Source organism: Falco naumanni, chromosome 8, assembly GCF_017639655.2.
Source record: "Falco naumanni isolate bFalNau1 chromosome 8, bFalNau1.pat, whole genome shotgun sequence".
NCBI classification, from domain to species: Eukaryota; Metazoa; Chordata; class Aves; order Falconiformes; family Falconidae; genus Falco; species Falco naumanni.
Window position 1 is genome coordinate 35,134,974 of NC_054061.1, and position 15,265 is coordinate 35,150,238.

A 15,265-nucleotide genomic window follows, 5' to 3' on the forward strand; every position below is an offset into this window, starting at 1 on the left:
TGACGGTCCTTGCCTTCTGATACCAGTGTTGCTGCATACGTCTGCAGGCTTTATTCTCTGTGCGTTGTCTGATGTGAAACAGGCAGTGTTTACACATCAAACCTGTGGAAAATACATCCTCAGCTAAGATCTGAGATGAATGTGATCAGAGTGGGTGGCAGAAATTGCCTGTCTGCTAGTAACTGACATGCAGCTCTGAAAAAAGTTTTCTACCTTGACCTCATACAGCAGACAAGGAGCAAAATGCCATCTGCCCAGAATGGACAGTTTTCTTTAAAAATCCGTATTTCTGACTTTGTGTTGTGCAAGTGAAGTTGGCTGTTTGGTCAAGATGAACAAGAAATGTGGCTGTACCTTCTCGTGTGCAGAGCTGAATCTCTTGCATACAGTCTGACACGGTGGGGCAGCATGCTTCAGTTAGGTGGACGCACGCCACCCTCCAATGAACGCAGTACAAGATTTCCTGGGAAATTACCTCCCAGATTTGTAAAGAAACCTGTCTAGTCTGGGTAGTTTGGAGTGACTGGCTGCATTGGTGTGACTAACGCATCTTTAACACAATTTAAGAATATGAGAGAAACCTGGTGTGGATCTTAATCAAATATGCCCATCTCTTTGGTGCTGCCACAAATACTTCTTCTGAGGCTGTTGAGTTATCAAGCTGCTTTTAAGAAAACTTAAGTTTATCTAGAGCAAATTATCCAGTGCAGTTCACCAAAGCTGAGCAGCTGCCTTCCTGTGCTTCCCATTCCAACCCCTTGGCCTGCAATAGGAACCTGGAGTTGCTTTCTTCCTGCTCTGCTTCTGCTGCTGTGCTCTTTGTGCCCAGTGTTCTGCCCCTGTCTGGAAGGCTGTGTCTGCTTGCTGCTTTCTTCTGTGTTAGATTCTGGTTTCTTTTCACGCTGCTTGCTGTGCCTGCATGAGTTTACAGGGACTTGGGCTTCTCCAGCTCTCTTGAAAAGGTGTGTGCCTTTAAGCTAGCACCCTGGTTGCTGCTCACACTCCATATTCATGTAGCAGTTTGAGCCTCGGGAAGAAGTTCCAGAAAGCTGTACCTACAATAATGTTTGCTTCCTGCTGTATTTTTCCTTTCCCTTCCTTTTGTGTATTGGTCTTCCTTCAATTGAGATTAACTTAGATGGGAAATCTGAAAAGCAAGGAAACAAAATTCTGTGCTGTTTGAGTAAAGCGCAATACCCAGGCTACAGCAAGGAACTCGCAGCAGAAGGGCAGCTTTTCTTGGTGATGGTTTCTGGTTTTAGGCTGCCTGTGTTATTAATATACTGCTGTCCTGGGAGATGTACATAAGCAGAAATACAGACACCTGATACTTGCCAAACATAGTTTCCGTAGCAAGTGGATAGACGTGCTGTGTCATGAGTTATGCCTCAGTCCTCGCACTGATTTTTATTTCTCATCTTTTCAGTCATTTTTCCATCTTGGACAAACACAAACCTCCTGGCCACTGATTTTAGAGCAGTCTGTGAGTTGGTTTTAGTGGATGCTAGAAGTGTTGGAGCTTTGGTTTCAAGACATGACTTGCAAGCTCTCTGCCCTTCTGTCATGAATGACTTTGTGGAGGTTTTTTACTGAACACCTATGTATGTAGTACAATTTTCAAGCTTCAGAAACGCGGAGATGCTAGCAAAGTCTGCTAATTTACACTTGCTTATTCCAATTTCTCTGTTTTGCAGGAAGGAGACCTGGGCATAGGGAGTGCACAGCATTTCCCAGCACATGAAGCACTGGAAATAAAAGGAATGGGGTGGGAAGAAAAGCAGAAGTGGCTGTAAAAAAGAGGGGAGAAAGGAATAATGAGGCTAGTGCTCACCTCCAGAGAAAAATGCATTGGTGAATTTGGCAGAGTTACACTGCTTGAAATTAAAGATGCAATTCAATGTTTTTCCTATTTGTTTTGCCTGTTGGAAGTGCTGTGGGATGCCCAGGCTGCACAGTGTGTCAGGAATGTGCTGCAAACCATGGTCCAAGTGCTAGTGTTCACTCAGGAGCCCTGAGTGGCGGAGGAGAGCACGCCGGGCAAGAGACACTTGCTCTTGCCAGTAACAAGCCTGTTTGCTTTCATACCTGGCTTCTAAAATGGCTGCAGCCCCGAGGAACAAAGCTAAAACCTGTCTGCAGGTAGTTCGTGGTGCAAGGAGGGGTTTGTGCACGGCTCTGAGGGGTGACATCCTCTCCAATTAAAGTGCCAGTGAGAGAGAGGGTAGTTCTAGCAAATTCCTCCTCTCCCAGATTTCTCTTTGGAATGCTGAGGTGTTTGGTTCTTGCTTTGTGTGTGTGATGCAGCTGGCCAGGGTAGGGCTGTGTTGTGTGAGGTGCTGCACATGTCCCTGCCCTGGGCAGGGCATTGCAGGTGAAAGACAGTCAAGCGGGTAACAGGAGTATGGTGGATGTGACCTCCATTAGGTGTTTTGCAGGAATACCCACAAGTCCTCCTCTTGGACCAGACTCCTTCCTTGTCCAAGATGCTCTTTAAATGCATCCTGTTTTCCAGAGTTCACAATCTAACCCACAATGTCTTGAAATGTCCAACTCCAGGCAGCAATAATCTGCACCTTCTTGGCCAGAGATGTGGGGGGGACCACCTCAGGGTGCTGCTGGAATGGTGGCAACAGGGAGGGCCCTTCTGTGCGTCAGGCTGCTGCCTGCCACCGCTAATCCAGGCACATCCCCCTCTGCCCAAGGCCGGCAGCTGTCAGAGTAAGCCGAGGAGATGGTTAACTGCATGAGTGAGGATCACTAAAGCGAAACGTTTTCTCCCATGCAGGGTGCAGCAAGGCCTGTCATTGCTTCTCCCACCTAGCACTAATTAAGCAGATGGCAGGAACTGAGATGCTGGCTGTCCTGGGGGGTTTGGACTGGTTACACACCTGAGTGTCTGTGGCCGGTGAAAATGTTTGGTTATAATTGTCTTCAAATGTGGTGTTGAAGGGAGCAGGCAGGATTATAAGGACAAATGCTGCAGGACTTTGAGGCAGCAAGGTGGGTGTCTGCAGTGAGCCGCAGGCACTGGGGTCACCACTTTTCCATGGCTGCACGTTTGACCCATCACGTGGACTCTAGGGCCTGGCTTGGATTTGAGACTTGTTTTAAAGAACAGGGAGGAAAAAACCAAAACAGTTTTTTAGGATAGTGATTCTGGAAAGCTTTGATTTTTTCTATGCCTTCTTCTAGTGATGACGGAGAGGAGGGCTTGGTGAGCAGGTACAGACCTGGAAATCAAGCTGCTTGCTCGGTGGTGTGGCATTGCTGCCAATTTCCTGCAAGTACTTGCACAAACCCCTAGCTTGCCTATGTTTTGGTTTCTTTAAAATGAACAGGGAAGCTGAGGTACTTCTGTGAGCGTGGCTTTGTACGGCTGGAAGTGTTGCACCATTCCGAGAGTAAAGGCAGTACCTTGCCTCTCTGTCTTCCTTGCTCGGTGTACTCGGAGTTACCATTTCTTGCCAGCACACCTGCAGAAGGCAGTTGCATGGTTGGGAGTGAGCAGGGGGTCTGTGCCAGTTGTGCAGCAGCAGCAGCACAGCTGCTTTGTTGCCTGCAGCATTTTTATTTCTGTTGACATGCGAGCTAGAAGGCATTCAGGATGACTTTTGGGTGCTGGACTGCATTTGCAGGTCTGCCTGTTAGAAGAGCTGGGTTCATCTGCCTGGAAGCAACAGACAGAGGAAATGCAAGGCAAATCTATAAGGTTTTTCCCTCAGCTGTCCCACACAAAGACATGTTTGTGGTTTATTAGCTGGACAATTGTTAAAGTGCATGCTATTGAACTGTATCCTGAAAATCAAACTCTGGGTTTGGAGCTGCTGGAGCTTTGTGACTGGACTGGCAGGAGCTGTGCAAGTGCAAAGGACTAGTTTCAGAGGCAGTATGGATTCTCCTGAGGCAAACCTGTCCATTGGTGTAATGTCAGTGCAGCCACATCAGATGATTCACAGCCCAAGTTTTTATCCTGAGAACTACTAGCTCAGCCTTTTTTCCCCATGAGCTCGTAATTTTACAAGATGAGATCCTGGTGTGTTAATATGTAGTATAGATTCAGTCATTCGGTGGTTAAGAATCATTTGGAGTTGGTGATTTGAACGATTGGTTTTGAGTAGGCTGCCGGTATATGTTTGCTGTGCTGCTGTTCAATGTCAGCCCTCCCGTTGCATTTTGTAAAAGCTTCCATTAATTTCACTAGAAATCTGCATTTGGGGTGAAGGGTGACCTAATCTTTAAAAAGGATCTTAATCCACTTAGCCTGTCTTGCAAAGCTCAGCATTTTTTCCTTGTCAGAGGCAGACTGCATTCCTAACCTTGATGTGTCACTTTCCAGTTGGTTTAATATTTGGGTGAGGATACAAAGGAAATGTTTTTCAAAGATTAAAAGAGTTCATGCTGCTAAGGTATGTGCAATGTGTGATGTGCAAGTACAGAAAAGGAGATATGAGCATAATTTTAAGTGGGTGGTGGAAAAAAGATAAAATAACACCAGCAGATGACTATAGAGAACAAGCACAGGAAGAGGTAAATCCATTTGAAAGAGTGTAAATAGGGAGTTATGAGGGAAAAGGAAGTGGAACTGTAATGTTAATTAATGTAGTTTAAGTGTAATATAAAAATAGGGTTGCTCTTAGTTTGATCTGTAAATGTGCCTTCGCAGAGGCCTGAGGGCAGCCAGGAAAAATGTGGTCTCCATGCAAATACGAGGCCTAGTGCCTATGCCTTGCTAAAACTACAGATCTTCTAGGCTACTGCATTAAATCTAGCTCGGGTCGGAAAGGGTGGAAAGCTGTTGCCAGTAGCCTGTTCAGTTTTGGGGGGTTTCAGCTCAGACTCCAGTCACAAAACAAAGAATGCCACAATTAACGCTAATTGGTACCTTCCTTGATGTTTTGGCCAGGGAGAATGAGTTCCCTGCCTCCCTGGAGGCAGTCACTCCAGGTCAGAGGAAGAGGCCCATGGGGATATTGCATGGCTCAGGACCTTCAGGCCAATGGGAAATCTCAAATCAAACCCAATTCACGCTGCATGAGGACTACCTGCTTTGTATGTGATGTTTCTCCCTGGGTGGCCAAATTTCTGCAAGGAGCGAACACACGCAGACGTGCCCATGTGCACACGATGAGCCTTGAAGCCATTTGCTCACTTGCTTTGAATCAAAACCTTCTGCTCTCGCGTTTTCTTTTCTGTTTGGTGATTGAAGCGAAGCTTCATGTGCCTTCACGTGGGAGTTAAGTGGGTCAGCGGGCTGCTTTGTTTGTGGCAGCTCTCACGTGGAAAAGGCCTGATGCAAAACGCTGAGGTTTGGCAGGAAAGTGCCAATTAAAGATAGCGGTGCAGGAGCATATTGTCTGAGCTGAAAGTGCTCGAATCTGGGGCTGTGACAACTGTCGTGTGCAGAGGAAAGAACGAGGAATTATTAAATTTAATGTTGATCTGAGGTACCTAGTGCCTTCCCTGTTGCAAGTGTTTGTTCTCACGCAGTGTAGACAAGGCATTTGTTCCCCGTTTCACAGGTAAGGTGAGGGGTAGAGGAGGTGAGTCACACAGGGAGCCTTTGCCAGGGCAGGATCAGAGAACACTCAAGCTGGGTGCTTGGGCTTCACCTGGTGTTGGTCTGTGTTATTTATCTTTGTGTCAGCAGCAGTCCAGCCTTCTTATCACTGCACATGTCTGTTCAGGTGACGAGTACAGGAGATGTAAGTGCAGAGAGGTGGCAAAGTGAGAGATGCAGTGTTACATTGATTCGAGTGAAGTTGTTCTCCCCCTCAGCCATGCAGCGGTCAAGTTGGGACAGCATGTAAAGGAAATGTGGCTTTCTAAGTCTGCCTGGCAGCGTGCTCAGCTGCAGGGAAGCAACCCAGGGACCGCCAGGCTTTGATGCTGCTATCTTCTGCTGTCATGGGCAACTACATCATCATACTGTCATCCAGAAGTGAATATATTGCTCCTTGGAGCACTTGGCCCTTAGATTCCCAAGCAGACACTGTGCAAAAGGGCCCTGAAGGAGAAGAGAAGAGCAGATCACTCAGGTATAGATATAGTCAGTGTTTCTGCTGAAATAGAGCCTCTCCTCCTCCCAGTCCATCCCTTTGCTTCCCACTGGTTCTGTTTTATTGATGTGTTTTTGTTTGAAAGAGCAGCATTGGTAAATGAAAGGATATCCATAGTTCCTTTATTTTAAATAAGCTTTCTGGCTTTATTTTTCCCTTACTTGGAGCTTTCTGTGCCCTCACTGCGGATGTCCATTACCTGATCTCCTGTTTTATCTTGCAAATGGACTGTGCTTTATTTTGCACATGTATAGGCACACACCTCCTACTTATGATGAACCAGACCTTTCTCAACAAGCAGGGAACAGTGTACTTTGCAGGTGGACTGATGACAGAGATAGTGCAGCTTCACTGGAACAGTATCCTGTCAGGAGGCAAATGTTCCTTCCTTTCTGCTGCACTAGTCTGTGTTGGGAGATCCACGTGCAAGACAGGTAAGTTAAGTGCTGATCTTTCAGAAATGAGAGCATAGTGAGATGTAGCTTTATTTAGGTATGTTATTTATAAGGGTAATGCCAAATGCCTGTTGTTAAACCGCTGGAAGTGAAGTCCTGGTCAAGCAGTCACGTGTGATGGTAGCAGCTGCTCCAGTGGTTACTGTTGTTTCTGTCGTTCAGAGTTCTTTCTGCACCCCAGGGTGAATCCCTAAGGACTGGTTAAAAACAGCATGGTTGTTACCTAATAGTAACTTTGGAGAAGCTGAGGTATCTATGCAGATTGGATTCCATCCGGAAGCTTAAATCTGGTTGCCCTTGGGGTGTCCCAACATGCCTTCAATGGTGGGTTTCCATTGAGAACTGGCACAGGCAACAGACGCATCTGTTGTAGATGATGCTTGGATTAATGCTGATTGATGTTCCTTTGAAAACTGATGGACTGCACAGTATAATCAAGAGCCGCTTCTGAGCAGAATTAAAGAAAATTGAGATGCTGTGAGACTCTAAAAGAAAGCAAAAAAAAAAAATCGATGAAAGGACTGTTCTATTAGAGAAAGCAGGATGAAGTGTGCAATATAGTATGTGATATATTGCAATACTATATGCAGTAGCAATTATATTTAAAAAACCTAAAGGGCAAGAATCAGAACAGTGCCTTCACTGCCCACTTCTTAAAAGTTTTTAAAAGGTTACAACGTGTTTTAGATTTCTTTTCCTAATGAAAAGTAGGCTTATGTGATCTGTCTGTCTGCTTTCATTCAGCCATCAGGCTAGCCCACTCCTTTTTCCTTCTCAACATTTAGGGAGGAGGAAAGAATCTCGAGTTTCACAAGAACTGGAGGAGAGAAATAATCGTTGCCAGCCTCAGGGAAAGGCAGGAGGGAGCTCAGGCATGGTGTGATTCCTTTGGCAGCACGTGCGTACAGCCCTGGACTAACCGCACCTCATGCTGCCTGTGTCTCCTCAGAGGGGAGTGCCATAGGACACACAAAGGAAGGTAGGGCTGCTGAGAGAGCAGGGCGGATTAGAGGGACAAAGAACACAGATCTGTAGGAAACCAGGCATCATTAGTGCTGCTGCTTATGGAACAATCTGGTTATTTTAAAAATATGGGCATAAACTGTTCTAAAAAGTCTCTCTGCAGGGAGCCAAGGAAATGGTCGTGTAGTAACAGAAAAAAGTCAAAACATTACAGCTGATTAAATGACAGAAATTTTATTTCTGTGCAGAGACTCCACCTGTTTTATAATGAAAATGTAAAGAAAACACATGGAAAACTGTGTTCACAGTCTACCTGTTAATTTCACAGTGGTGAAACTTCCAGGTTTTGTGCAGTTGTCACCTGAAGTCTTGCAACAAGAGAAAATAAAAATTGTAATTATTGTGCAATTTTTATCTGGGGAAGGGGGGAGTACTTAAAAACCAACCCAACTGCATGTCTCAGCATTTCTTTACGAGGCTTTAGATGGCCAGTGACCCTAACATCACGGGAAGTGAGAATCTGAGAAAAAGCGCAAACACCGGATTATATCGGAATGCAGTATTAAGAGATTTCCAAGGTAAATGCCTCTTTATTGTAACACTGAAAAGTATGAATTCACAGCAAATACATGATATGCAATTACTGATTTCTTACTAAAGCTAAATGAAATAGTGATTATCATAATTCAGGTAATTTAGAACTATTTGTTCAATTTTTATCTCATCTTCTTGCTCAGAATGGAATGTGATGGTATTTTAGGTAGCGGAGGGGGAACCGTCTAGAGTCAGAAAACCTTGCCTATAGTTCTAACAGATTCAGCTGAAGTGGAACTATTGGTGCTTTGTTAATGTACTGATGATTCTACTGTGTCATCAGCTGCTGCTAGGAGGCTGCAAAATGAGAGAAGGGCAAACAGCGGGAGTCCTGGTTGAAGAACTGCCCAACTGGGGAAGGAGAACACTCAGCACAGGGACTGTCCCTCCTCTGGGCACACACAGATGGTAACATGGGGACTGGAAAGCCACAGCAGGTGAAGCAGAGCTGTTGTGTCTCTACTATGGATAGTACTTAGCCAGTTAGGGCTCTCAGGAGATTAGCTACTGCCTGGGGTGTCAGAACCATGGTAATTTCTAAAACTGGTTTGTAATCACCTGCTTTCAGTTTACACAGAGCTGGCATCCTTTTAAGCACTAATATCCCCAGCTTTCTCTTGACGGCTTTGCAGCCCATTCCACTTTTTATGTTGAACCTATGCTGATTCCTTCATGCAAAACAGCAGTTATGTATTGCAGTGATACCTGATGGTGGAAAAGAACAAACTAGCAAATTTAGTATTATTTGGAAGGGGCATGCCAAAAGCCATTGCTGTGCTGAAACCAGGAGCCATGAAGAAAAGCATTATTATTTCAGGAAGTTATGATGAAAAAGGTGCCATTTTTTCCACAGTTCTTCCATATGAGCTGTTTTGATGGCTCGGACTACGTACTTGTTGGAAACTGCCATGTTTCCATGCTGAAACGTGCTGATGGAGGTCAACTGCTTTCTGAAGGACAGAGGATGAAGACAGCTGGGGCTGTTCGAGGTGAAATGAAGGTTCCCTCAAGCAACACGAGCCAAGCAGTCATAAACCCAGGGAAGAAGATGGTCAGACATGGCTTGGTAAGGAGCCTATGCACAGGGAGTTTGCTTCCTACTTTCACCTCAGCCATACGGGAGCGTTGCAACTCATTCTATTTAGGGGGAAGATTCAGTTGCTTTTAAATGTAGGTTTGTAACTAAGGCTCGTACAGACAGAACAGCTTCCCTCGGCAGGGAATCGTCAAAAGGAGGGGCTGTACACTGACCTCAGCGGCAGGCTCCCTCCCCCTCGGCGGCCCCAGGCCCGGCAGTTCCTCCCCAAACACCTCAGCCTCGCACAGGCGGGGCGCACCAACCCAGCACCGCGCTCCCCGCAGCCGCCTGCGGGGGCCCATCAGCCGGGACCCGGTTATGAGCCTCCCGGTGACCCCGCTGCGCCGGGACGGACGCGTGTGCGCCGGGCCGGGCCGCCACCGGCTCCCGCCGGGCTGCGGGCGCCGTCGCCATGGCGACCGGGCCCGGCCGTACCGGCGGGGCGGCGCTGCGCATGCGCGGGGCGCAGTCTGACCTCACCGCCGCCGCGCTGGGCTGCCCCGCCTGCCGCGGGGAGCCGCGCGAGCCGCCCCTCCTCCGGCCCGCGCCGCGCGCTCGGTGGTGCGCGCCCTTGCGCGCATGCGCGCTGCCGGCCCGCGAGCCTTCTAGAGGCGCGGGGCGGTGACGCGCCGGCGCGGAGGGGGTGTGGGTGGCGCGTGCGCGCTGGCTCCCATTCTTCCCGTGGCAGCGGGGCGGGCGCAGCCATGCAGGGGAGCGGGCGCCGCCGCCGGCACTGAGCGCTGTCCGGCCCCCGCCCCGCCACCGCCTCCCGCGCCGCGCCCCGCAGGTAACGCCTGCGCCGGCCCTGCGCCGGGCGGTGGGGCCGCTGCGCCGGGGAGGGGGCTGCGTGCGAGGGGAAGGAGAAGCGCGGCCGGGGGCTTTGTGTGGTGCCGCCGCGGGGAGGGGGGGGCGGGGAGGGGCGGACGCCGCTGGGGCGGCCCCGGGCGGGAGCGCAGACCGGGGCCGCTCGGCGCTGCCGTTTGTGGAGGGGAGGGGAGGGGGAGGGGCGGGCGGTCCGGCGGCGTGACGGCGGCAGCGAGAGCCGGGGGGTGCGGGGGCTGCCGGGGCCTAACGGCTGGCGCGGGGGCGCCCCTCGGCCTCCCCGCCCCGGGGCTGCGGGGGTCAGTGCGTCGCGGGGGCGGCCGGCCTCAGCTCCCTTTCCGCGGCGTGGTGCGGCGGCGCGGGGACGTGCGCCCGGCGGGAGCGGGCCGCCGAGCACCGGCCGCCCGGTGGGAGTGGCGGGGCAGCCTGCGGCGCCGGGGCCTCCTGCACGGGTCCCCGCTGGCCCCGGCGGTTGCTCGGCGAAGGGAGGCGAAGCGCCGCCGGGCCGCGTTCCCCCGGTCGTGTGGGATCGCGGCAGCGGCTGCCGGATTTTCAAACCATCCTGTGGTCTGGGTGGGTTCGGCTCCGGTGTGGGGCCCTTTTGTGCACGTGTCGCGCTTTGCTTGGTTTGTTTCTGTCATCGCAATTTTTAATGCAAGTTGGGTGAGGGCTGGAAGTTCGCGCCTGTGCAGAGAGGTCGGTGATCGTTAGACGGATCCTGCAGAAACGTTTCAGAGCGATGCTGGGTCTGAGTAAACCAAATGTAGTTAGTTGTCTCTGTGTCCGTGCAGGCCTGCGTCGGCTCCCCTGCGTGTGTTTTCAGTGTATGTGTCTTCAGATATCTGTGAGGAAGGGAAAAGCTGCCGCTTTCCCCCCTAGCCTCTTGAGAAAGGACTGGGGAGCTGAGGCAGGGTGATGAGCTCAGGGCTGCATGAGAAGCCTGTAGTGGGGTAGAGCAGAGACTTCCCGGGTGTGAGGGTTGTTCTGACCAGTAGATCTCTGCATCTTGCAGGCTTATTTCATAAGTCATAAGTAAAGGAGACTTGGGTTAAGAAAAGCAGCATGTGCTGAGCCGGTGTTGGCAGGGCAGAGATGTGCTCTCCACCCCACTGCTTGTGCTAGCGCCTTAGGCAGATGCATTGGAGTCCATTTTGCTGGTGAGTAGTGCAGACCTATTTTTCTGCATCTTTAGAGCAGTCTCATCTTCCTTGCACGGTCCTCTTGATGCCACCTGGGTGCCGTTGAAGACAAACCATGTATTGTTGCTTAATACCTGACGACGCAAATACATAATTTAGATCAGTAGTTTTTAAATTAGAACTTGCAAAGCCATTAGAAGTGCAAGTGTTTGCTTCTCTGTGGGATTCTGAACTGGATTTAAAAGAGGTTTACAGCTGGATATGTTTGAGAGCTTCCAGCAATGGTGAGCTTTTGCTAGAGCAAAGGGCTACACCAAGTACAGGATGGATGTGCAGTGCTGTCATGTTCAGGGTCTTCCTTGCAATATGGCAGCATAGCTTGCTGTGTGGAACAAACCTTTGTGCTGCAGTCCTGGGCTTGGCAAAGTCCAGCTTCGGCTTGTTTTCTCTGTTGAACCCTATCAGTGGGACTGAAGTCTGGCAGTTGTGAGAGGGACAGAGTAATGACTAACTGTGGCACCATGGGCAATCCTCTCTGTATTTCATAGTCACACTTGTTTAATTTTTTTAAAAAGTTGCTGCAAGCATAAATGGATCTTTTTTTTTTTTTTCCTTTTTCCACACTGGTGCCTGCAACATTCCTGTGAAGTCCTTGAAATCGATCACATAGCTTCAGAAGTTTCTGTTTCAAGAAGGAAAACACTATGAAGTTAAACACTTCGGCCTTGCTTCGCTTGGCCAATAATGTTCAGTGCTAAAAATGAGACAACAGCATGCTTGTGAGATGGAAATGTTTATCTAGTTCATGTGATGTTCTCTAGAGGGACAATTGCAGAGAGTGTCTATGATCAAATGAGTTCGTCCTTCAGTCATCTTTGAAGTTCTGTTGGAATCTTAAATCTGAGCTACCAATTAAGTGTTGCAAAACCCAGTACTTAAACAGCAAAACTCAAACTGAAATGATTTATCACTTTCTCCCATACGTTAGTCAATCCTTCCCTATCCATCAGGCAATTTGATGCAGGCTGTTAGCAAGTCTGGCCACTTTTGTAATGATTTGCAACATGAGGAGCTAGATCTTGCCCTCAACAAGCTTTCTGTTAGGGACAGGTCATGCCTAAGAAGTGCAAAAGAGGCTGGACATGAAATGTTGAGATGGCTAAAGTAATGACCTCCCCTGCATGTACCTCCGCATTTCAACATACATGCAGATTTTTGTGAGAGTGATGTGGCTTTGAAGCTTGTGGACTGCCATTACGGATACCCTTCTAGCCTCAGATGACTTTGGATCAAGCTCATGTGTCACCCTGAGTCTCTCATTATCTTGGGCCTTGCCTAGGCTAGGGCTGGAAATCTTGTTGGCATGCCTCTGGATCGGGCTTGCTGCTGCTAATGCCTCCTTGGCTGGCAGTTGTCATTGAAGCTTCTTCCTGGATTCTGACAGTGCCAGCACACCTTTAAGCAGCACTTGCCAGTGTATTAAAAAGAATACTAGCAATTGTATAAAGCTTTCATCTGAGTGAAGAAAATAGACTGTTTTTGTCTGTTAATTTCTTCAGACTGACCAGTAAATTTAAAGCAGTCTGACTGTGAAGGAAGAGGTTCACTTCTTTCCTCAATGAAGGTTCGATGTTTGTGGCAGTCTTGTGCAGAATAGCCTTAGCTTTTACCCTGCTGTTTAATGGTGTACACTTCATGCTGCTCTTTGCTCAGTTTCTTCGTTTTCACCAACCCATACAGTGCTGAAGTTTGTATTGTGTGTTTCTTTAGAGCTCACTCAGTGTTTTGGATATTGTGTATTGGACCAACCTGTTATCAGTCCTCAAAGCTGCCTGAAAGCCTGATGTGAGCTAGTTAAGAGCTTTGCACAGCAGGGTTCTGAAGAGCTAAACGTGTGCAAGTTCCATGGTATTCTGGACTGCACTAGTGTATGGCTGTCATAAAAAGATCATAAGAAATCACTTTCTCCTCTCTTTGGCAGCACTAGCACTCTTGCACACACACAAAAAAACCAAACCCCGAACAATCTGGATAGAGTTGTAACTGTTCAAGTTATAGGAGGGCAAGAAGTGGGTTTTGTGGTCTGAGAGACTGCAGGTGCTCTGTGAAAGATTTGATCTCAATTCATGGTTAGTGTTTGAGTTCATCTGGTTTCCTGATCTGTCAATGAAATCTTGGCATGTTTGGCTCCACAAGGAGGGAGATATCCATTCCACATCTAGAAACAGTATGCCAAGTAGAAACGCCAAAATTAATTGTTAGAAAAGCATCATTATTGTTACTTTATTCGAAGTTACTAGGCAGATTTAAAAGTCTCCAATTTGTTTCCTCTGCCAGCAGAATTAGGCTAAACAGCCTAAGCAGGCCAGTCCCTGGTGTAGTGTTTCTGTCTTTTGGGTTTAAGCTGGGCCCGTCTTTACACTTTGCTTGTAGATGCTTTAGATTCCAAGATACTTCATAAAGCAAAATCGAACCAACAATGATTTACTGAGGCAAAGATCTGATCAAAATGGAGTCAGATTCTGACCTGTGTTTCAAAGTGATGCTGAGCAGAAGGGAGGAATCGCAGGTATGTGTCTGCCTGTTACATTGCAGGTGGTTCTTAGCCCAGCAGTCTCTTAACTGCTGCTAGAGTTCAGCCCAATTCATGGTATTGTCAAACAAAACCCTGTTCTGCTGCTCCTCCTCTGCTCCTTCCACTTACTGTTTTATGAATCTTGAGTGTAGTGGTGGCTTTCCATGATCCCTTGCTGCCTGTGTTGGGGGATATCTTTGGCCATCCGCTTATGTGTGAGTGTAAATACCAGGCTGAACAGAATCTGATGCCTGAGTGTAGAGAGTAACCCTCCTTCCCCTCACTGGAGCTGAACTGATCCTAGCTGCTGGTTTCTGCTGACCTCTGTCAGCAGTTGAAATACAGCTGCTGCCGAGAGTTCTCCTGTCCTTGGCTAACAGTTATGGTGAGGGCTGGCAGCCCTGGAGAGCAGGGGTAGGCAAAGAGCCCTATTCTATCATGCAGACAAGTTTGTGTGTAGAGTCACGGAGGGAAGAGATGGACATAAGCTGGGAAGCCTGAAAAGAGACGAAGAAAATAAACTTTTTCCAAAACTATTAACTTGCAAAATGCCCCTGTTGATTCCCACAGCCAGGTAGGAGCCTATAACAGACTGAGGTCATGTCTTGTTCAATTTGGGGTGTCTGATTGGTTTTCATATCGGCAGCATCTTGGCATGACTTGTCACAAGTATGCATGTAAGAAATTTTCTTTGAATTGGAGGTGCTTTTGTTTGTGGCTGTAGTATCTACTTGCCTGTCTGAGGTTCTTCTGTGAGTGAACTTACTTGAGGTGTAGACTGCATGGAGTAGGATTTTTGTCTTTTGTTACTCCCATATCACACACGTTTTGTTAATGTGGTCTAAAATAAACATGTACGTTTTGAGAATATGGTGTGAGATGCAGAGGGAAGAAATCAGACTGAAAGGTGCTTGTGTCTCTTGAGGGCCTGTACCCAAAGTATGATCTTGTGTATTATTTTTCCATTCCAATCTGTCATTTTACTGCTAGCACTTGTCTCTCAGTTACTTCCTTCCAGGGTAGTTCTGGTTTGGACATGTACACAAAACCTTACCTACTTCTTCTGTGTCACTAGGCAGTTATACATCAGTAAGGATAATGAGGTCCTGGAGCATTTGTTGAGTTATATCAAACCCACTGATCTCTTGAAAAACTAGATTATCCTGATCTTGTACCAGCATGTGGTGGTATAGGTTTTTTCTTTCCCCAAGGTGTTCTCATCCTCAGTTCCCATTGCCGCTGGAGACTTGCTTTGCAGTGGCTCTGGGAAAGGCACTGAATTTCTACCCTATTTCTGCCTGTAAAATAGGAGATTATTGTGTATTTTCCCAATATTTTTCCTCAGCTTTTGTACATTAAGAGATGCTTTCCATCTTCAGGACTGGCTAAATCAGTAATCTTAGCCTAAGACTTAATCTATTGCAATACAAATAGAGGTTACAAGATTCAGATGTGTGTTGTGAAGCCATTTGTCCTGCTAGCAACCTGGCAAGTGATGGGCCACTCTGCTCTATCAGTAGCGTTCTACTTCCAAACCTTGCGAAGTATTTTACCCACATGAAGCTACAGGTGAAGGTTTCTTC

General features: G+C 47.9%; 1 protein-coding gene across 16 annotated transcripts in view; it reads left to right on the plus strand.

Moving 5' to 3' along the window:
- The first annotated feature begins 9,813 nt into the window (after positions 1 to 9,813).
- Positions 9,814 to 15,265, plus strand: part of CLASP1 (cytoplasmic linker associated protein 1) — a 185,075-nt gene continuing 179,623 nt past the window's right edge. For 11 of the 16 annotated variants that reach the window (XM_040602652.1, XM_040602653.1, XM_040602659.1 and 8 more), the window contains exon 1: positions 9,815 to 9,933. The gene's annotated coding sequence lies outside the window, so the exon portion shown is untranslated. Of the gene's footprint in view, positions 9,934 to 15,265 lie in introns of all 16 variants that reach the window. The other 5 variants (XM_040602665.1, XM_040602669.1, XM_040602666.1 and 2 more) reach the window with 2 other exon arrangements.